The 20,678-nt window shown below is 36.9% G+C and overlaps 1 protein-coding gene and 1 long non-coding RNA gene across 6 annotated transcripts in view; one reads left to right on the forward strand and one right to left on the reverse strand.

Moving 5' to 3' along the window:
• The window catches only part of LOC139980177 (uncharacterized), a 108,074-nt gene that overhangs the window by 80,692 nt on the left and 6,704 nt on the right, over window positions 1-20,678 (reverse strand). For 3 of the 4 annotated variants that reach the window (XM_071991641.1, XM_071991638.1, XM_071991639.1), the window contains exon 2: window positions 14,784-14,863. The gene's annotated coding sequence lies outside the window, so the exon portion shown is untranslated. Of the gene's footprint in view, window positions 1-14,783; window positions 14,864-20,263; window positions 20,385-20,678 lie in introns of those variants that run through there. The other variant, XM_071991640.1, reaches the window with a different exon arrangement.
• On the forward strand, window positions 1,820-6,666 carry LOC139980181 (uncharacterized). Of its 2 annotated transcripts, none has more exons than XR_011797474.1 (4): window positions 1,820-2,118; window positions 2,986-3,143; window positions 4,233-4,348; window positions 5,002-6,666. It is a non-coding gene; the product is annotated as an uncharacterized lncRNA (long non-coding RNA). The 2 variants fall into 2 exon arrangements; XR_011797475.1 differs by lacking the exon at window positions 1,820-2,118 and adding an exon at window positions 2,276-2,423.

Below are 20,678 nucleotides of genomic sequence, written 5' to 3' on the forward strand. Positions count from 1 at the left end.
ATGATTACGGTACGTGACTCCCGAAATCAGTTTGGGATTGGGGGGGGGGGATTGGATCAGACAAATTTCCAGTAGTGTTAAATGTGCAGCGTTTAGTGCGCTTTCCTGCCGCGTGGGTTCCGGTGGTATTGCTCACTGGTGGGTCCAGATGCGAAGCCCCGGCAACTCTTAAACTTTATGACTTTAATGCTTCCCGCAGGTAAACGATGGAGAAAGCAATGGGCGGGGATAACAATAATAGTCACACAAAGAAGAGGCGTCGATAGGCAAGTTGAGCCCAGGGGAGAGTTATGTCATGATCAGGCCCATTTTTTCGGGACTCTTCATTTCTCCTTTAATGTATATTATGAAATTTATAATACATTGTCGTATGTTTTCCCGGGCAAGCTTTGGTTAGGGGCCCCTTGATTGACCCCGGTCACCGTGGCTGTATCCCCTCTGACCAACCACCCCCCCCCCACCATCATCACTACCGCCACTCGTCTGGCATGCACAAATCATATGTGAGTTGCCTCGTTCCTTACCCAAAACAAACGCAACCATCGTAATTATCTTGTACAAAGAAGGTAATTTGAGATGAACAAGTCTTCAACAAAACTATAAGAAAAAAATTAGTTCTGTTCTGGAGGTACTATTATTTAGAGATTTAAAAATGTGATGGGTTTGAGTTAGATAAGATGAATAAATGGGGGGGGGATATTTGCAAACTGGACTCAGTGGCGGAGCTAGGGGTATTGGTCGGGGGGGGCGAGAATAGTCTGTAGGGCGCTTTCGACATTATCTAAGCGGAGCGCCACCACAAGTTGGCGCGGATCGTACAGAAATTTTTTGAGTAAAGTAACCCCCTAGATCGCCGGAAATGACCCTTTCCGGGCCTTGCTAATTTGCGGATAAACGGAGAATAAATAGGTGTCATCGCCATTTTGTCAGAAAATTACACCAACAAAATGTGACAAATGTCAATAGGTATTTGAGAGCGCAATAAAAAAGTCAATAATCGCGAATAAGTAAAAAGTGGTAAAAAGCTGAAAAGGGCGCCAGCAGTCCATTTGAGTCCGTCAGGGGGAGGGGGGGGGCATCCGCCCCCTCTGACTGTATGGACGCTCCGCCACTGACTTGACTCAGTTACATTTAGAGAGGACATTCAGCAATATTTCATTACGTGAAAGATCGTCAAACAAAAAAGCATTACCTTTGAGGATATTCATGACCAGAAGCTTTTCGCGGACCACGTACGATTGGGCTGAGAGACATTTGGACGATAGGGTTTTCATTTTGATATAGTACAACCTCTTACTTGTATCCTATACAACTCTGCTATCTGTAATTGAAATTGGCGCATGCGCTGGAGCAGGCCTGTATGATTATAATATTGAAGAGTCAGGCTCTATGCTAATTTGTCACTTCAATGATTTGACAGTCAGTTTATTCACGGTTGTTCCAGCGAGACTTTGGTAATATAAAAACTGATATTCGAGTTTCAATAACTGTAATTAAGTGCGATACTGTATCAAATATATATCACAATAAATTGAAATGTACTTCAGGAGTTTTTTCGCTCAGTATATGACGTAATTGTACCTAAGTGGTATCTATAGACATATGTATTCCTGTACAAAAACAAGGGAACTACTGGACACCACTCCCATACTCTAGCGATGGTACCATTGATCAATGTTCCATGGCTGAACGACCCGGAAAATATCAAATAAGGGCGTGCTTTATCTGTTTATTAGACATGTTTATATTGAAGATGATACACTCTAAAAACTGTTGGGCAAAACTGGTTGGGCAAACAAAGCATTGCCCAATATGAGTAAATATTAACCAACAATTGAGTAAAAGAAATTACACAACTGATATGGGTAAACTTTGTTGGGCAAAAATTAAGATGTAGTTTATTGTTACTTTCTGTTGGGCAAACAAGCTTGATTTGCCCAATGTTGTGCAAAAACCAGCATTTTTGCGCCATTACTATACTGGTACTCTGCGCGATGTGCAGGCATCATGAGTAGATCGTATATAGTGAACGTGTTATAACTTACACAATGGCTGACGAATTTGTTAGCGCAGTACTCAAGAGGTGGGAAATGCCAGAGTTATGTGCTACATTTGAAGGTGAGCGTAAAGAAAAACAATCCTATGCTTGGTGTGTGCATCGAACACTGCGATCTCTACATATCAGTGGTATCGAATGATCGTTCGTTCTCTCGGTGCTACATGTAGGCTATACCAGGCATACGTAAAGGCTACTAATACTCATTGTATTTCCAGCATAGTTGTATTACGTTAGGCTAGCTTGTAGTGAAGCGATTGACAGGCGCCACAGGCTCGCCCGCAAGTGTGTAACTAGGTCTAATTAGTTACTCACATTGTATTAACGTTGCGAACGCCTGTGTAATGCAGATCCTTGTCAACTTACGGTAAGCTATGCGTATGCACCAGGTCTCTCTAGCCTATATCTTGGCTAGACAAGGTTGTAAATAATAAATTGTACTCCCTTTTTTCTTTTAAGTTGTATACGGCAAATGACCACATGAACCCTTATTAGCTTAACGTTAGACCTAGCCTGTCATAACTTAGGCCTAATGTTAGACTTACACGTACGTTGTTAATGCTAGTAGTAGTACGTACATACAGTAGTATAATAACGGACCCTTCGAACACTTTAGCACTAAAATGCTCCAGAATTGTATCTGTTCACACTTCTTTTAAAATGATACTATCGATGGCAGAAGAAACATTCTCGTTAGAAAAAAAGTTGCTTCATAGGTTTCGTCAAATTGATCCTATTGTATTTGTGCCATGGTGAAATTATGCATTCGTTAGGGGTGTCCGAACTTCGAGGGTTTTTCAAAGTAGCCTAAGTTAGGCCTGGCATTTAATGAGTTCTAGGCTATAATAATATTAGTATAGCATAGAACATCAGCGCTAGTAATGTTATAGGCCTATAATGCTGTTTGCATATTTTTCTCTTTCCTACAGGTAGAACAGGACTTCGAATTATTACAAAAACCAACTGCCAACAAATTATACAACAGAGTGGGATATTTGACAATGGACATTTTGTGCTATACAGGCGATCATCCCAAACTGGCCGAACTTTTTGCATTTAGAGAAGACGTTGGATGCACTGACTGATGGTAAGCCAAATTTATTGTATAGTCATGGCCTGTGAATTCATAGCTAGCTTCATTCAGAGCTTATGCCATGACAATATAGTTTCTCTTTCCAGTATGTCTGTAAAGATGGGTCAATATTTGGATTAACCTTCAAAATATGTTTTTGGTGGTTTGTTACTTTTTAATAATATATCAAAATCAACTGATCTGAAAGGACCAAATCAGCTGGTTAATGTCAAATGGTGGCTTCTGAACCTTTCTGCAAACTTTCTCCAAACATTGCACTCAATATGATTAATTGGCTACTATTTTATTTGTAGTCGCGTTCGGGTTTGTGTGTGGTTGAAGTGAGACCCAGCCCTGTTATAATATTAACTCAATGACAGTCACTTGGACATGTATCAGTGTTGTTTGTAGGTTCCACAAAGGGTTTGAATAATTCCTGTTGATTTCTCAACAAGTGAAATGTTTTTTTGTCAGCAGGAGAAATGACTGAAAACCTCATTATTAGCCTTGTTTACTCATTAATGCTCAATTGAATATAATATTTGGATTAATTCTACTGTCGATAAGCACAAACTTGAAAATGGCCAATGAGATGGATTCCTTATGTGTATACTTTTCCAATGCTGAGGAAAAGAAATTAGCTTGTTGTGTTGTGTACTCTTCTCAAGATGTTTTATGAGCAGGAAGATTAAACATGTTAAAACGTCTAGAAGTTGATTTTTCCAAAAATCTTTGGACAATTGTATTCAGATTTTAGTACGACTGTGTCAATGAAAGGTTAGCACATACTATGGGCTTTTTCATTTTTTTCCTTCAAAATCTTATAAAATTTGGCTTGAAATTAGTGTGTAGGGTAGGTAATTAAGTCTTCTAATACAAATGTGTAGGTCCCCTATGAGTACACATGCCACATTAACTTTCATGTTGCTGTTATTAATGTGTATGAGCATAAAGTTGTGGAGCACATTTAGGGCGGTGTAGATCCCTTGAATTTTATCCTCAGTCCTTGAAGTTTTATATGGTCAGACTATAGTGTGCCTTATTAATGTTTTTGTCGTTTATATCTGCAAGCATTCTCATTTCTTGCCTTAATCTCTTTTACAGATGAAAAGAAGAACTTAGCTTTCTTTCTGTTACCATTGCTTTTTCGAGGACGGGCAAAGAAAAGCGGATCTACTACGGTTACTAGTTGCCTTCAAGCATTCATAGACGATCAGCCAGTAAGCAAAATCATTAATTATATATATTTTTTTGGTATTCTTTTGGTGGTACACCTTTTAGTTCATACCAGCTCAGCTGAAAGTTTGTTTAACCTCATAAACTTGGTGTGTTGTTGTTTATAGTGAGTAGAAGAATGCTACTTATTGTGCTAGTGGTCAAAGGTCATTTGAGGTTAACAAGGGCCAAACACTTAAAACCTTGTAAATATGCTAACTTAAAGAGTGAAAGTTAGATGAATCTCATATGTGATGCATATAGGTTTGCCAACATGAGTACATGAATCCCATTGATTATAGTAGAGGTCAGAGGTTATTAGAAGCCACCAGGGCAATTTTTTTTAATTACACTAGTGATGAAATGGGGGAAGGTTCAATAAATTTCATCGTCGGTATGTAAACCCTGGTCATAATAATGAAGTGATCCGGTACTTGATAGTGCAAGGGAAAGGTCATTTGACATTAATGGGGTGGGCGTTACACTTTGAAAACCTTGTCAAGATAACTATGTTGACTTTCCTGACCTGTTTTTTTCTTTTAATTATACTGGTCCACAGTATCATAGCATTGTGCAGAAGTCTTAAAACTCTGTCTATCCACCTGTTTTTGTTACATTTTATTTGCAACTCGAGGAGTTTATTTTCTTTAATTTGCAGTCGGTGACAAGTGTTAGAGGACTACTGCAAGACAATATCGAAGGATGAGCGACCACAGCCATTCATTCTGTGCTTAGGAGAGAGCAAAGGTTCCCCTCAGCATTTTTTTTGTGATAATTGAGAGACATCCAATAATGCAGTCCTCACTCCTAACGGCAGTAGACTATTTGTTTTAAAGTCATTATGTGTTGGACAATAACTTCCAAACTCAATGTAAGGGGGTTTGGGAGTTTTTCCATGCTGAGGTATATGAACTTGGTTTTATCAAAAGTCGTTCACTGAGTGCCTTTGGAGCTTTCGTAGCAAACAGAAGTGTTTAAGGGTCAAAGTGTCTTGCAACAAACTTTTCAAATGGTTTCTCGGTATTAACCTGACATGTTTACATTTCAAGGTTGCTTTAGTTTCATATATATTTACATATTAAAGGGAAATAGTAACTGTTTGCCTTGGCAAACTGTACCTACAAAAAAATCTGTATTTTTTGGGGGGGTGGGGGGTGGGGGTAGATTTGTTATTGTATACAGTTGTGAAAGGTTGAGGCAGGGTTGGTATATCAAACAAACATTTAATTTTGTGTGTTTAACAGATCAGGTGCCAGCAGTGCCCCTATGATCACTTATAATTGTGATCTTGAAGCTGCTTTTATTTCTAGTATGTAGAATCAATGTGGGATGTGTAACCATTTGGCTTTTGTTTGAAAAGATGTTTAAATTTTACAGTTCATTAATCATCTAAGCACAATCAAAATGTTAGCAAAATATGCCTTGGCTCCTTGTTAAAGCAATTGCAGATACAATGGTGTATCAATATTTTTCGGTTTGTGTGTCCTTGTTTAAAACATAAAATGTTTAGCTTCAATTGACTATATGTTGGAAATTATCAGTGATATTATATTCACTTATTAAGACCAGAGTTGCTTGAAAGAGACCAACATTAAGCTGTACATGATTGTGTGTTGCACCTGTACCTTGTGTAGTTGATGTCAACATACAGGAGGTCTTCTGTGGTCAACACATTTCAAGAACTGAATATAGTAAACAATGGCAAAATATTGATAGCTAATATTTTCAGCTTTAATATTGTTGATATGTGTTTATCCCCATTGTGAGTTTATGAAATTATTGCTTTGGATGGAAGTCACAGATCATTTAACTAGGTAAATAGAAGTCAAGCACTGAATACTGTGAGAATTCATACTGGAGGAACAATCTGAAGTCGGCTAAGACCAGAAAAAATAAAAGTATGAAAAACATGTATTACTTGTTTGTTCTTTATCATTCTCTGTTTAAGCTTTATAACCTATTAAATAAACCCAGTTGTATGAAAAATGTTACAATCCAATGTTGGTATTGTATTAGTTAACCAACCACTATTATTTTTAACTAGCTGCTGGGCAAGAATCATTGGGTAAAGAAAAATCCATTGGTAAAAGGTTTTACACAACCATTGGGCAAATCGCTGACCAACATTGTTGGGTAAAGGCGTTGGGCAAAGGTGTTGGGCAAAGGTGTTGGGTATTTATTTAACCGTTTGCTGGGCAAAATCATTAACCAACTTAGTTGGGCACTTTTTTGCCCAACATCAACCAGGAGGCATACGGACCCAACGGTTGTGTAAATAATTGCCCAGGTTGGGCAATAATTTGCCCAACAATTTTAAGAGTGTATCAACAGGCAAAATGCCATTTTGCAAACTATGGCTGGTTTCGTTCCATTGCCAATTAGTCCATTGTCTAGTTGATTCACTCCAGTGTTTTATCCTGCAGAACGAATTCCATGAAGATTTATTTGTTTTCCGAACAGGTGACAACTATCTGTTATTTTTTACGCCTCAATATGAAATAACAAATTGACAACTTCAGCCCATATTCGTATATACAAAGTAGGTCAAGGCTTTATAGGTAAAAATCTGCTATAAAAGTAGCCATTATGAATGGTCTATGCTCGTTAGTGAATCTTTTGAAAGTCAGCAAAGAATTTTAAACATCTTCGGCACATTCATGCAAAGAAAGGGAACCACATATGGAACTGGGAAGTACACAGTATACATGCATTACCACGGGGAGATAGGTTGCACTTCAGTGAACACAACGAAATATGATTTGTTTGACTAAAGAACGACAATCGGCACAAAAATGTTTTCCACTTTTATGGGAAGTAATTCCTTGTTTGGAAATCGACTAGAAAGCAACTGTTTCCTATAAAATCATATTTCCGTCCTGGAACAAAGGTCATGTAATCGCCTGTCATCATAAACAAATCGACAGTCATTGCATTGAAGGTATATTGGAAAGAACTCCACGAACTATACACATTCACACGATATTTATTTTTGATACAGTAAAGTTCCACTGGAACGCCTTCAAAATGTTATAATAACCGGAGTCAAAATCTCACGCTTCTGTGCGCCCTTCTTCCTTATTTGTTTCGTCAAAGTAATCAACAATTCCAGGAAACACTTTATTTTTCATTCCAAATACGATTCAAACTCCACAATACAAATATGTATTGAATGTGTTTATTTTGCATTGGTTAATTGAAAAACGCAACACGTGCTTCAAAGATCGACAAAAACATCTGAATAGAGAAAACACAATTCCATCTTCCATTTCGCTTCGTTCCAATCAAGTAAGGAAGCGCACAAACAAGTATATTTCCTCTCTTTTTCTCTAAAATTGGACAGCGTTTATCGCATTATTGAATAGCCTAGAATATAGAAAACACGTCCGTTATACACGTCTCACAAACTAAATTCCCGTTAGGGCTATAGGCTTATTCTTACAAAGGCCTATATCTGTATCATTATATATCAAGGCGAGGAAGGGTAAGTCCAGGTAAATTGAGTCACAGGATGGTTGATCAGGGTACCGTGTAATCCGGCTTATGTTACAAATACTCCCCGGATGTTTGAACGAGTATAGCAACAAATAAAATTTGCATATGTCTATGAATAAATATATATATATATATATATATATATATATATATATATATATATATATATATATATATATATATATATATATATATATGCGCCTACAGCTGATGATACATATTAAAATCACGAGAAGATGCAAAAGCAGAGCCGCCATCACCAACTTTTAAAGCGAAGTGGTGAGAGATTTGAGGCCAAACACTTATATTTGGGGAAGGGGAAGGGGATTCATAATTCACTTCTTTGGTTTGATGACAAGCTGACAACATTAACGCCTGTGAAATGCATCAGTGGCCTACGCAACGGGGGAGGGGCTGGGAGTCATGCCCCACCTCCGACTGTAAGTCAGGAGGGGGGGGGGGTCGTTCAGTCTTGGGATTTTTGCATTCAGTCGGTGAAGAATTGAGCCATTACTACCCCCCCCCCCCCCCTCTCTCTCTCTCTACCTCTTAGAGCTATGACTGACATTATATACCATATACCATATATATCAGACATCGAACCTGTAGTCTATGGTACGCTCGTTTGTCTTATTCCTATAGGTCTACGCCAAACGCCATTATTGTATTGAACCTACACGTTTGTTCTTCCTTATCTTCATATATTGCGTTGCGGACATGCAATTACAGAGGGAGGAAGTGATTATCAAAGAATAGCTGCAATTCTCGGCGTAGGGAGATTGGACAAGACTCGGAATTCGCATAAAGGACTCGGCAAGATCCAACCTATATAAGGTAATACTTTCATTACTTACTTTATCAGTAGACCACTTCGCAAAACGTGATATCCTGAGAATTCTGATATAAGACGCATTTTATTACCTTATGAAAACGTGAAAACAACATGTTAGGTCCTATTTTGGAGCTTTATTTACGGGCACACAATCAAAAATATATATGTATATATCCTTAATATAAAGTGGTCAGCGCATTAAACCAACTACGATGTCACACTAGTGCCGTACGACTCAAGGTTAAATCGCGAAGTGTGACGAAAATATACGGGCACTACCTGTAACCCTTACTTGGCACCGGGCGATTGAACTTGAAATAATTCGTTTGATGATATAGCAACAACGCATGTGCGCATCGTATTTCAGGGTTTTAAGTCATGTGATACAAAGGCTAACATTCTTGTACCACATTTGCACTTCACATTTGTACATAACTGCTGCGAGGGACGTCGAGTAAACTCCTATACCAAAGGTGACGGGGATCATTGCTCTCTTGTGATCCTCCTTTTGCACTGAAATGATTGTGCCTCAAATTCATCTCGCCACAACTTTAGTTGACCTTTTTTAGCGATTTACTTTGATATTTCATAAATTCATAGATGTGAAATCAACCTCGTAAGACTGAAGATATATATAAGTATAGGAAAGTTGCTTGTCGGAATGTCTCAGCAGGTCAATTACAAGTTACATTGAGCATGTGTTGTAAAATCAGGAAATGAAAGCCAGATATAGGATCCTATTTCTTTACGAATTCGTTTCACTGATGAGATGAACATTACGTTTGAAATGAACTGTCTGGTAACATATATGAATACCATTCACAAGTCTGCGTGAAGGTGTACAGTATTACTGACTAACACCATACATCTGTATCTCCATAGTGATTTAAAGATACAAAGGATGACTTTAGTGACGTCACATATAATTTGGCGAATGGCTTGGGAGCCGCTTGCCTATATTATTATTTTATTTTGTTTTACGAATAAACTCAAATCATGCGTTACTTGACTTGGCTCAATAATTGGCCGACAGAGGTAGTTTTATCTTTAGTATTCTTAAATATGAACACACAAATTATGCATACACGCGGTACAGAGCATAGACATGACATAACTTGATCCAGTGTGTCTTCACTGGAGCTGTTTCTTGATATTGGAATTGAATTTTGCGTCTTTCCATGTATTGTGTTTATAAGTACAAGTATTCGAAACAATAAAAAACACAATGTACAGCAGTAAGTCAAATCAAATGCGTATAATTATAGTTTCAATACACAACACGCACCCTGACTATACAAGCACCGTAATATTCATAACGTAGGTTGATACAACTCAAACTACATGTGGCTACTTGACTGCCACGGTATGTATTAGATAAAATCACCATCAGATAAGCTACACCGATATACCCTAATATTACTACCACTGCATTCCAACGACTGATTGTTATTAATTACGTAATAACAAAATTTATCAAAGATTAATTTAAAGTCAACATAACTTAATCTCAATGGCGGCTGTAAACATACAAAGGTCTAGTCGCTCGGTAACGATATAATCTCCCTAGTATATGTTCATATCTTAATTTTAACGTACATCAAATAAAAATACCGGTATAGCATATGTCGAAGCAAAATGGCTGACATATTCATGTATATGTACAAATCAACACAAATAGTTAGAATTTAATAATGTCTGGTTAAATAATGATATCGACAAAGAGAGACATATTAACAATGTTAAAATGTATAAAAATGTAAAATATATATTAATATATATATATATATTATTGAATATATATATATATATATAAATATATATATATATATATTATTAAATATATATATATTGTATTGAATATATATATATATATTTATATGATGCAATTTACGATTACGATTTACGATTTTCATTTATATATATATTTATATATATATATATAATAATAATAATAATAATATATATATATATATATATACATATATATATATATATATATATATATATATATATATATATATATATATATATATATATATATATATATATATAATTGTGTGTGTCTTGTAAAAATCAATATTCCTGCTTTGTCAACTGTGACTCCTGTCTCACTTTTGTTTTTCTATTTTCAATACACGTATACACATATATAAAGCCTAAACTTAGTTCTGTATTTCCATATACTTGTAAACCCTTCATAGTTTTATGATATTCAGTAGAAAGGGTTTATTTTCTATACTAAACGTATAATAGTTGGTTGTAATTTAAACACAGATCTGCACGCAATGCAAGGATTCCGTATGAATATACCCGCATGCTCCGCCCACACATTCCTCCGGAATGTCTTATGCGCGTGCGCATATCATATTGCGTTAACGAAGGTCGCTATCTATCATAATGTTCGTTAGCCGTTTAGCCATTGCGTACAGTTTGTTGCAATCTAAGGTGGCCCAAAGAGGACCATTAAGCAGAAAGCCCACAGGCTTAGAGGTTCCCTGCCACATTATGTGAAGAAAACATTTCAATTGTAACCGTGCCCACGACGTTTATGTACCTCATAAGATTGATCCGCTTTAAGAAGTTTATCTGAGTTTACCCTTTGGAGCTATTGTGATTACAAGGTCATGCGACTCTCCCCTCTGTTGACCTTACTGACCTTTCACCACAAAAAAACAAAGTTTTTGTACTCATAAAGTTGGGCCCAAACATATAAAGTAGATAGAGTTCATCCATACTTACGGTACCATCACGCTTACAAAGCTTTCAGACATTGACCTCAGATGGCTTTCACATCCGCCAAAACAATGGAGTTATTTCAATGACAAAGTTAGAGATCCATATACCAAGTAGGTGAAGCATTTTCATGCAATTACGTTTGAACTTATTTCCACAGTCCTTTCTAGGCCACCATAGTTATCACTGAGATGATTCAAACACTTGCATGTTATTCCAGAAATCAATACAGCGTTAACGTTGCTGTTGAGGGGTTACAGCAGTTAAATGTGTAAACAATTGAAAAACAACAGCAACGACACCAGGAACAACGAAAATCAAATAACAACAAACGCAGCATTTGTACTGTACTTAAAGCGCGTTGGCAACGAGATTAATGAATGATAAGGATCTAAGTTAATTTAATCTAGTCTAATCTATACTTAGTCTTTACTTAGCATTCAACATTAGTCATTAAAAGTTATCCGTTATGACTGCCATTACAATACCCCAAAGCTACAAATTGCACAAGAATTTCACCCAGGAGGTATAACAGTAATGGGTAATCGTATTTAGTCATGGTGGGCAGGGGGGGTGGGGGATAGGCTATGTGTAGGATATATTCTCGGGTGAACAGGAGGACGGGGCAGTAGGGGGACAGAATTTCCATTGTGAAGAAAATCTAACAAAATGTTTGGTTACAGAATTCCTGGTTAAGAAATTCATTGTTGTGTTTCAGCCACCACAATCTGGTAATTGTCTCTCAGATGGAAATGAATGCCACTCAAAATATACACCGACGTCAGACCCACTAAAAGCTCTAATCTCAGCACACAAATCCATTCTGGATACCTCAGTGATAGCTTTGCCATATTGTTGGCATGTTCTACATACTCGGCGCACTAAGACAAACACGAGTACATTTAACGTATTATTCTGTACCATTTACGTATAGGAATATTACACGTGATTGGTATCGTCACAATCCGTGTATACAATGACTGTAAACCTGCATTCATGTAAATCAGTGGTATTCACACGACTCGAGACGTCCGAGTGTGAAGTGTTGTTAAAGCACTCGTAGAGTTCAATAGGTCAATACACTATGCAGAATATGCTGGCATGAACTGTGAGTTTACCATCCCGATGAGTAACACCATGCATGGTAATGCAGTTCATGGCCAACAGCCGTGTTATAGAACAGCTCTACATAATAGGACTTCTGACCAAATCACAGTGGCAGAGGCCTATACGTCAGATTGACGTCATAAACTATTCAAAGTTTCGACCAGAATCGATCAAAATATATCTGTTGTGGCTGTTCATAATTCACAGTAGTGACTTCATAAACCATCTGGAGTTGTTAGATTTAGCTGTGCAAATCTGTCATTATGCTGTTCATAAACTTGTAATAGTTGCCCGTGTAGATCGCGTACGGTGTGTACCCATGCAGTTTTAATAGTAACCTACACAGCTCGTGTTATATTTCTTTCACTCAGTCTAATTGCCAGTGCTACACAGCGTGATATTACAATCCGGTCAGCCAGTTAAGCAGGCTGTATCTCTATTCTCGTTAACGTTTTACATCCTCATCTGTATCTGCTATTTCAGCAACCAATCAACTACAGCTTTTAGTTTCCAGGCAATAGCTGCCGCGCACCAAGCTGCCGCACTATACTTGCCACGGTAAAACTGCCATTCATCGCTATCATAGCCTGATTTTCTTCTACGGATTGGATCCACCTTCCAGCTAGTTCTTGATATCAAAGCTTGATACTGAGCCCGAGTGGAGCTATTTCGTTTTTCCACATGAAAGCTTGGTGACATCCCTATGTTCCGACGTCTCTATGTTCCGACGTCTCTATGTTCCGACGTCTCTATGTTCCGACGTCTCTATGTTCCGACGTCTCTATGTTCCGACAAATTGTTTGGACTCTAATTTTTTTTGACCAAATTTTAGTCGGACCCCATTTGTGACCCAATTTTTTTTCGGACCCCATTTTTTTGGACCCAATTTTTTTGGACCACAATTTTTGGGACACAATTTTTTTTGGACCCATATTTTTTTGTGCAAAATTTTTACCAACATGTTTTCGGACCAAATTTTTTTACTGACCAATGTTTTTTGGGACCCCAACTATTTTGGACCAAAATTTTTCGGACCCAATTTTTTTTGTGACCAAACTTTTGCACCAACATGATTTCTGGCCAATTTTTTCCCTGACCCCTAATTAGGTCCCCAAAAAATGGGTCCCAAAAAATTAAGTCCGAAAAAATGGGTCCCCACAAATTGGGTCCACAAAAGTTAGGTCCAAAAAAAATTGGGTCCGAAAAAACTTTGGTCTCAAAAAATTGGGTCCAAAAAATTGTGGTCCAAAAATTGGGTCCGAAAAATGGGCCCGAAAAAAATTGGGTCACAAAAAAATGGGTCCGAAAAAATTTTGGTCAAAAAAAATTAGTCCAAACAATTTGTCGGAACATAGAGACGTCGGAACATAGAGACGTCGGAACATAGAGACGTCGGAACATAGAGACGTCGGAACATAGAGACGTCGGAACATAGAGACGTCGGAACATAGAGACGTCGGAACATAGAGATGTAACCGAAAGCTTCATAGTGATAAATTTATTGATGAATTTTACTTCCTAGTTTCCCGCTCAACTGGCAGTGTGCATGACAAATCTCCATGCATGCTTTAAATCAGTCCCAAGTTCATTACGACTTGAATGCATCTTTCACAGTACTATTGTACACAGTACTCACAGTACTATTTGACAATATGTCGAAATCAAAACTTGTCATTTCTAACTTCACGCTTTCTATAGCTGACCATAGTTAATCGTTATCCACATGCATCGACCGAAAAATCAAGATTGGTCAAAATATATATGTATTTTTCTTTCCATATAAGGAAGTATCCTTACATGTTTGCTCAAATCAAATCATATTTTGATGAGATCTGTTGGTCATCAAGGCAACGGATATTGCGAAATGTTTCGCAATAAAAAATGTTCATGCATTTTTATATTTATTTATATGAATATTCAAATACCGGGCCAAACACTCTCCAACTTTTCCCCTTGACAAGGATCAATCCACGTAACATAACGATAACATATATCGCATCACATAACATAAAATTATATAACATATACGGATATAAACACATAACACAAATAAGAGATGAGTTACCGTATATATATACCGTTATACGACAACAGTTGACTCCATATTCTCACGTAAATACTTGAAACCTATTCTCATCACAATTGAGAAAAATGATATAAATAGCAATGAAGTTCCCACAATAATATTCATGAGATGTTGCTAGACTTACATCATCAATATATATTTTCTTTCTTTTTCTTGTAATTTGATATGGAGATAAACTGATTTGACTTACCGAGCTTTTGGGGGTCTCTGTTCACGAGGTTAAGTTAACCTCCATTTCCAAGGATCATTGCTGCTTTCGAGAAAACTTATCTAAAAATAATGAGAAAATAAAGATACTGTTTCCAGGGATTCCGGAATTTGTTTTTCCAAATGAAAATCACGTTCTGCAACTTGATGTATAGGCCTATGCATACGCTCCGTAGCGGAAATAAGAAAACACGATGCATATAAAAGATCCTAAAGGGATAACTGTATATAAACAAGCAAATCGCATGACTGAATATATACAAATGTGATTATAATGTGCAGTATTCGTATGCATAACATAGCTGTATAGCTGTATCGTCAATACACTATAGTTCTATAGTTCAAGTAGTGCTTCTATACTGGAATGGGTTCGTTATATTGTACTACTTCTGTGTGAAGTGAAGTGTACAGGTTATAATGGAATATAGTTATCCGAATCTAAGGGATAAAAAAACATATACAAAGCCAGATTTATTCAAATGACACGATAAACATGGCCTCCGGCTAAACAGAAAACGTTTGTTTACAACACACAGCTGACTTTGTAGATTGTATAGAAATAGAACGCTAATTCTATCTATAAAATGATTGTAATACTTTCTTCCTTTTTCTGTCTCTCTCGTTATGACAGCTCGAACGGATGATCCAGTTTGAGGTGAAGGTCGCTTGATGACTTTAATCCTTTTAAGAATTGTCCGTGTTATAAAGCTGACTTAACTCACTATTGTGTGTATCGTGAGCCCTAGATTTCAATTCGATAATACATTTACGAAGGACTGCCGCATAAAGAACGGACAGTCAATATGACGAGTTTTTTTTTTACCAAAAAAAAAAAAAAAACCCAAAAACCAAAGACGATTAAAAAGAGAGAGATATTTGGTTTAATTTTCAAAGTAGTCCATTGTGGCCGTGTATTACAAGTATAGCCTAAAGACACGTCGATCTAGATACGTTTAGGCGACGGTAAAGTTGCTTTAATCACATTAGTTCAATGGAAACTGAACAAAACACGTGTGTTTCATTTTCTATGAAATACTTTGACTTCCTTCCAGAGAGGCTGTCCTATTTGTGACCTTTTAGCAAACATCATGGCGACCATAGCCTTTACTCCTAACCATTTACGAATGAACTTATTTCTTTAGCAAATATAAACTGCTCAACTTTCCACGTAGAAAATGGTCAATTATCTGTGCGGTATAGACCATCAACGTTATCTGGCAACAGCATTTGTTACTGACAAGGACTCGGGCTTCTATACTTGGACTCGAATATCAATACTCGAAATTGAACTCGTACTCGGATTCGGATGCCTGCAGGGATTTGGACTCGGACTCAGACGTCAAAGACTCGAATTTGGATCCAGAATTAAAAGTATTAGAATAATCGGCCGCCAGTGACTCGGACTATTAAACAGTACTCGGTATCAGATGGCCGGGACTCGGTATATAGTGAATAACATTGCTGCTGTTGAGTCATTATAGTGTGCAGCTGCTTATTATTCTCACTATGATTATCATTATTAAAGCGAATCCACTTTGAGCATATACAGAGTCAGAAAAAATGAAACTCTTGGTTTCTAATTGTCAAGTATATCCTTTTGTAAATCCAAATCCAAATATGTGTGGTCGACTCGACCAAAATTTGTTAAAATTGAAAGAAATTACACAATGAAATTATTGTTTACTGGATGATGGTATAGTGACGAAACAAAAAGAAAGAAAACTCGAGAAATATTACAATAGGCTACCAATTTTCAATTCTTTATTCCAGTATGAATTACAAAATTTATAGGTACCGATACATGATACATCAGAATAAAACATACGGAATGAATATTATAAACAGAGCGAATACCAGCATATATATAGTTTCAATTTCATATCACATGGCTGTAACATATCACTCATCGGCAAGCGGTAGTCACTTCAGATATGATACTGTATAAAGTGAGGCAGGGGAATGTTCTCTAATTGATTTTAGCATTGTATGTTCAGTATCTGCAGTTCTATGGTAGGCTATTACATCTATACCGTGGAATTAATTATACTACTTGGGGACATAAATCTCGGCTGTAACACGAGACCGTAGCAGCGACGTAACGACTTTTAGATCTGTCAGTTGTACGTATTGATGCATATATATATATATATATATATATATATATATATATATATATATATATATATATATATATACACATATATATATATATATATATATATATATATATACAAATATATATACATATAAATATAAATATGTAGTAGGAACATACAATGATGGGAAGGGGACATGGGGAGGGGGTTGCAAGGGTTACGCATCCCTGACGATAGAGGGACAATCTCCTGCGGTCCCGGGGCCCGGCGTTATATGTGATAATGTATAGTGTATTCTCCTTTTCATATATTATAGGCCTACTTTAAGGTAAATGAAGACATCAGGCATGGGACCCGTTGAAATAACTGTCACCCGGCTCGAACTGACTCTCGATACCCCTGGGGTACACTTAGCTTGAGAGAGGGCGGTGGGGGGGGGGGTGGGTGTAATGACTTTACGTATTATTTCCAATGGGCGAGAGTCGACTTGGGGGTTTCAATTTAGTTCCCCTTATTTACATAGATTTGTTTTGTTTTGCCAAGGAGAGACAAAATCCATTAATAATCTGCTAATCTATACTGCAAGCTGCCTCTTTATAGGTGAATGTTACAATTAACCTGTTACAAGATCCTGATATAGGATCGATTCGTCATGCCCTCTGTATTCTTCTTTAATGATAATTTTCAAGAAATAAATTGCTAGGTGTTCCAAGTTTTTTTCATGAGGATAGTTCTCCTACACTTTGTTGAAATCGATCGTTAGGTTTAAATTTTCTCATAGTTCGTGCGTTACCCTCTTCAACCTCCTTCAGTTTTATTACTCTCGTTAAAATATTTTAGCCTTAAACAGTCTGAAGTGATTTTGAACCATTATCGTTATCCACGAGTACTTGGGGTCAATGTTATGTGCCACCATTATATTCACTAAAACGTATGGGAATTTGTGCAGATTTGTATATTTATTTATTATGTATGTTCGTAAGAGCAATAAATCCGAAGGGAAATTGGTCATTACGTTTTTTTTTGGTTTTTTTTTTTAAATCTAAACTTTCACAGTTTCATGCTGTTATGGTAACGAGAGACTTTTTTTTGTACGAAGAAATTCTGTCATCGGACGCATATATATACTCCCATTGGGTGTTATAATAAACCTAAATGTGGAACTGTTGATTGGAAAGGCACCACTGCTTTCGGTGTACAAACCACATAATATTGATACAAATAAAGGTAAACAAATACTTAACATTATACCAGTTGGTTTTGCTCCAACTGAAATAATCAAAACTAACGTTTATTTTCTAATTTCTCAAAATTGATGCGGCTAGAAGTAGACACTTTAAATGGTGTGAAGACTAGCGCACAAACAAACGTCTCATGCCGGTAATCTGACTTAGTTTCGAATGAGGTGTAACAGAAGTGTTAGACACCTCCATCGATCCCAGAAAATACACAGCTTGCTACCGTCGGTAATTAGACACTAGTGCACAGTCAATACATACAGCTACGGTCAATACCTACAACACAGTGTACATAGCAGCGATGGACACCTCAGGCATATGGGTTGCTCTCTAGTCTAGAGTAAGGCAAATATGTCACCAAAAACAGAACTAGTATTGTTCGATACGGCTGGAAAAAGCCTTCAGTGGAATCTCTGGACATACAATCAGCGTCCACGGTCTACTTGGTTAGGGTGTCCGCATATGAAGCGGGAGGCCCGGGTTTCGAATCTCGGTGGAGGATGGATTTTTGTCAACTTCTGGATTTTCCAACTCATTACGACTTATATTATATATTTATATGTATGCAAACAGTAAGTAATTGTTGTAGAAAACATTTCAGGAATGTTATCGTGATAACACACACACACTAACAAGTGGGGGTTGCACTTTGGAATAATCAGTTTGGCCAGGAAGCCGGTAAACTTGTAAACTTGGCAACCCGTTAGCTAACGTTCTGTTGATATCGCCCTGACATAGCATAGACGAAGGAGCACTTTAAAAGTAAAAAAAAAACAAGGGATTGATTGGTGTATGTTCTTTTATATAGCCTATTTAGCAGTATAGCATCGATATGAGAAGCGACATGCAATTTCAAAAGTGTATTTATATATATATATATATATATATGTGTGTGTGTGTATATATATATATGTGTGTGTATATATATATATATAGCCTATATATATATAGCCTATATATATATAGCCTATATACACCCATATAGTTACAACAACGAAGGAAGTCATCAAGATACAAGATTACGGAATGTCTATATGTTTAATCAAATTCACACCTCATTCACCGGGTTATTTGATGTTAAAGTGTTTACAGCTTAGGTTATTTGTATAGTTCCACAGGCGGTTTTTGTGCCTCGAACGTATATACATGCGCTGTAGTCAAGATATAGAAACCGATGTTGTTTCAAATGCGGGTATGTGTAGAATAACGGTCGATGTACAGTGTGGATTTCAAAATACTACGGTAATTTCAAAAGACTTCTGATACAAAATTAAAAAAGAAACCACCAAAGAGCCGGGGGCGGGGGGGGGGGTGGGGTTGGGGTTGGGGTAGAGAAACAAACGTGTGTATAGGAAGTGAAAAGTTTGCAAGAGCGGACACCCTGTTTAAACTGTTTCTGCCATCCGATATGTATGTTTTCAAACACAGAGAAGAACACTGAAAAGTATTTATGGGGACCCGGGCGGGGCGGCAGCGTGCAGATGTGATTACGCTCTCCACCTTACGACTCTTCAGCACAGCTTCCCAATTCCAATTGAATGGGCAGGTGGGAGAGTATGGTGAGTCAAACGTACCCAGCGTATTCTGAGAAGTTCACGGGGAACGCAGCTTATATGATACATATAGGCTACCTCCTGATCAATTTCTACCTCGATAAAGCAGACACGCAGACAAGCAAAACAGAACACTTCAAATGCATTAGAGTAAAACTCGATATATATATATATATATATATATATATATATATATATATATATATATACATATACATATACATATACATATATATATATATATTATATATATAGGCCTATATATATATATATATATAGTAAGCATATCAACCCAGTGTTACGTGTATATGCGGGTAACCCATAATCTATCTTAACCTAAGCAAAACAAATCTCAACTATACATCAACACGTTACAAATGCTATTTTCCACTTTTGAGGCTCTGGAAATTTGAATTAACAGAAAATAACTGACAGAAATTTAGAGGCCTATATTCGTGAACGCCTATAAATTGTACCACTTCCCCTCAGCATTGTTTCTAATCAAGTAATGAAACATTTTGGTGACAAAATAAGCAATAATAATTTTGATACGAAAAGGTTACTGAGCAGGCCTACCTTTTGCTATACAGTATACATATACTTCGATACGTCCCTATGCGATTCACCACTTTCGCATTTGTAAGCCCTATCGTCGTAATGCAGTTTTGCTATATTCTGTCTCAGTTGATTCCACCGCAGTTCTAATAATTCATAAATATCATTTGACTTGATAATCCACAGCGAGCTATTTATCATTTCTGCAACTACACTAAACAGGCTAACAGCGCTGTAGAAACAACCATTTATGAACACACACACATTACATAAGAAAATGTATATAAATGGATTATGTATGATAATATCACGTTGTGTTATTCTGAATGTAAGTTTAACATGATAAGGTTATCTTTACAATAGTCTCTTTTTTAATGTAATGTATTTCATTGATTCAGACACGTGATCAATCTATACGAATTGACTAGTCGTGCAA

This window comes from Apostichopus japonicus, chromosome 14 (assembly GCF_037975245.1).
Source record: "Apostichopus japonicus isolate 1M-3 chromosome 14, ASM3797524v1, whole genome shotgun sequence".
NCBI lineage: Eukaryota > Metazoa > Echinodermata > Holothuroidea > Aspidochirotida > Stichopodidae > Apostichopus > Apostichopus japonicus.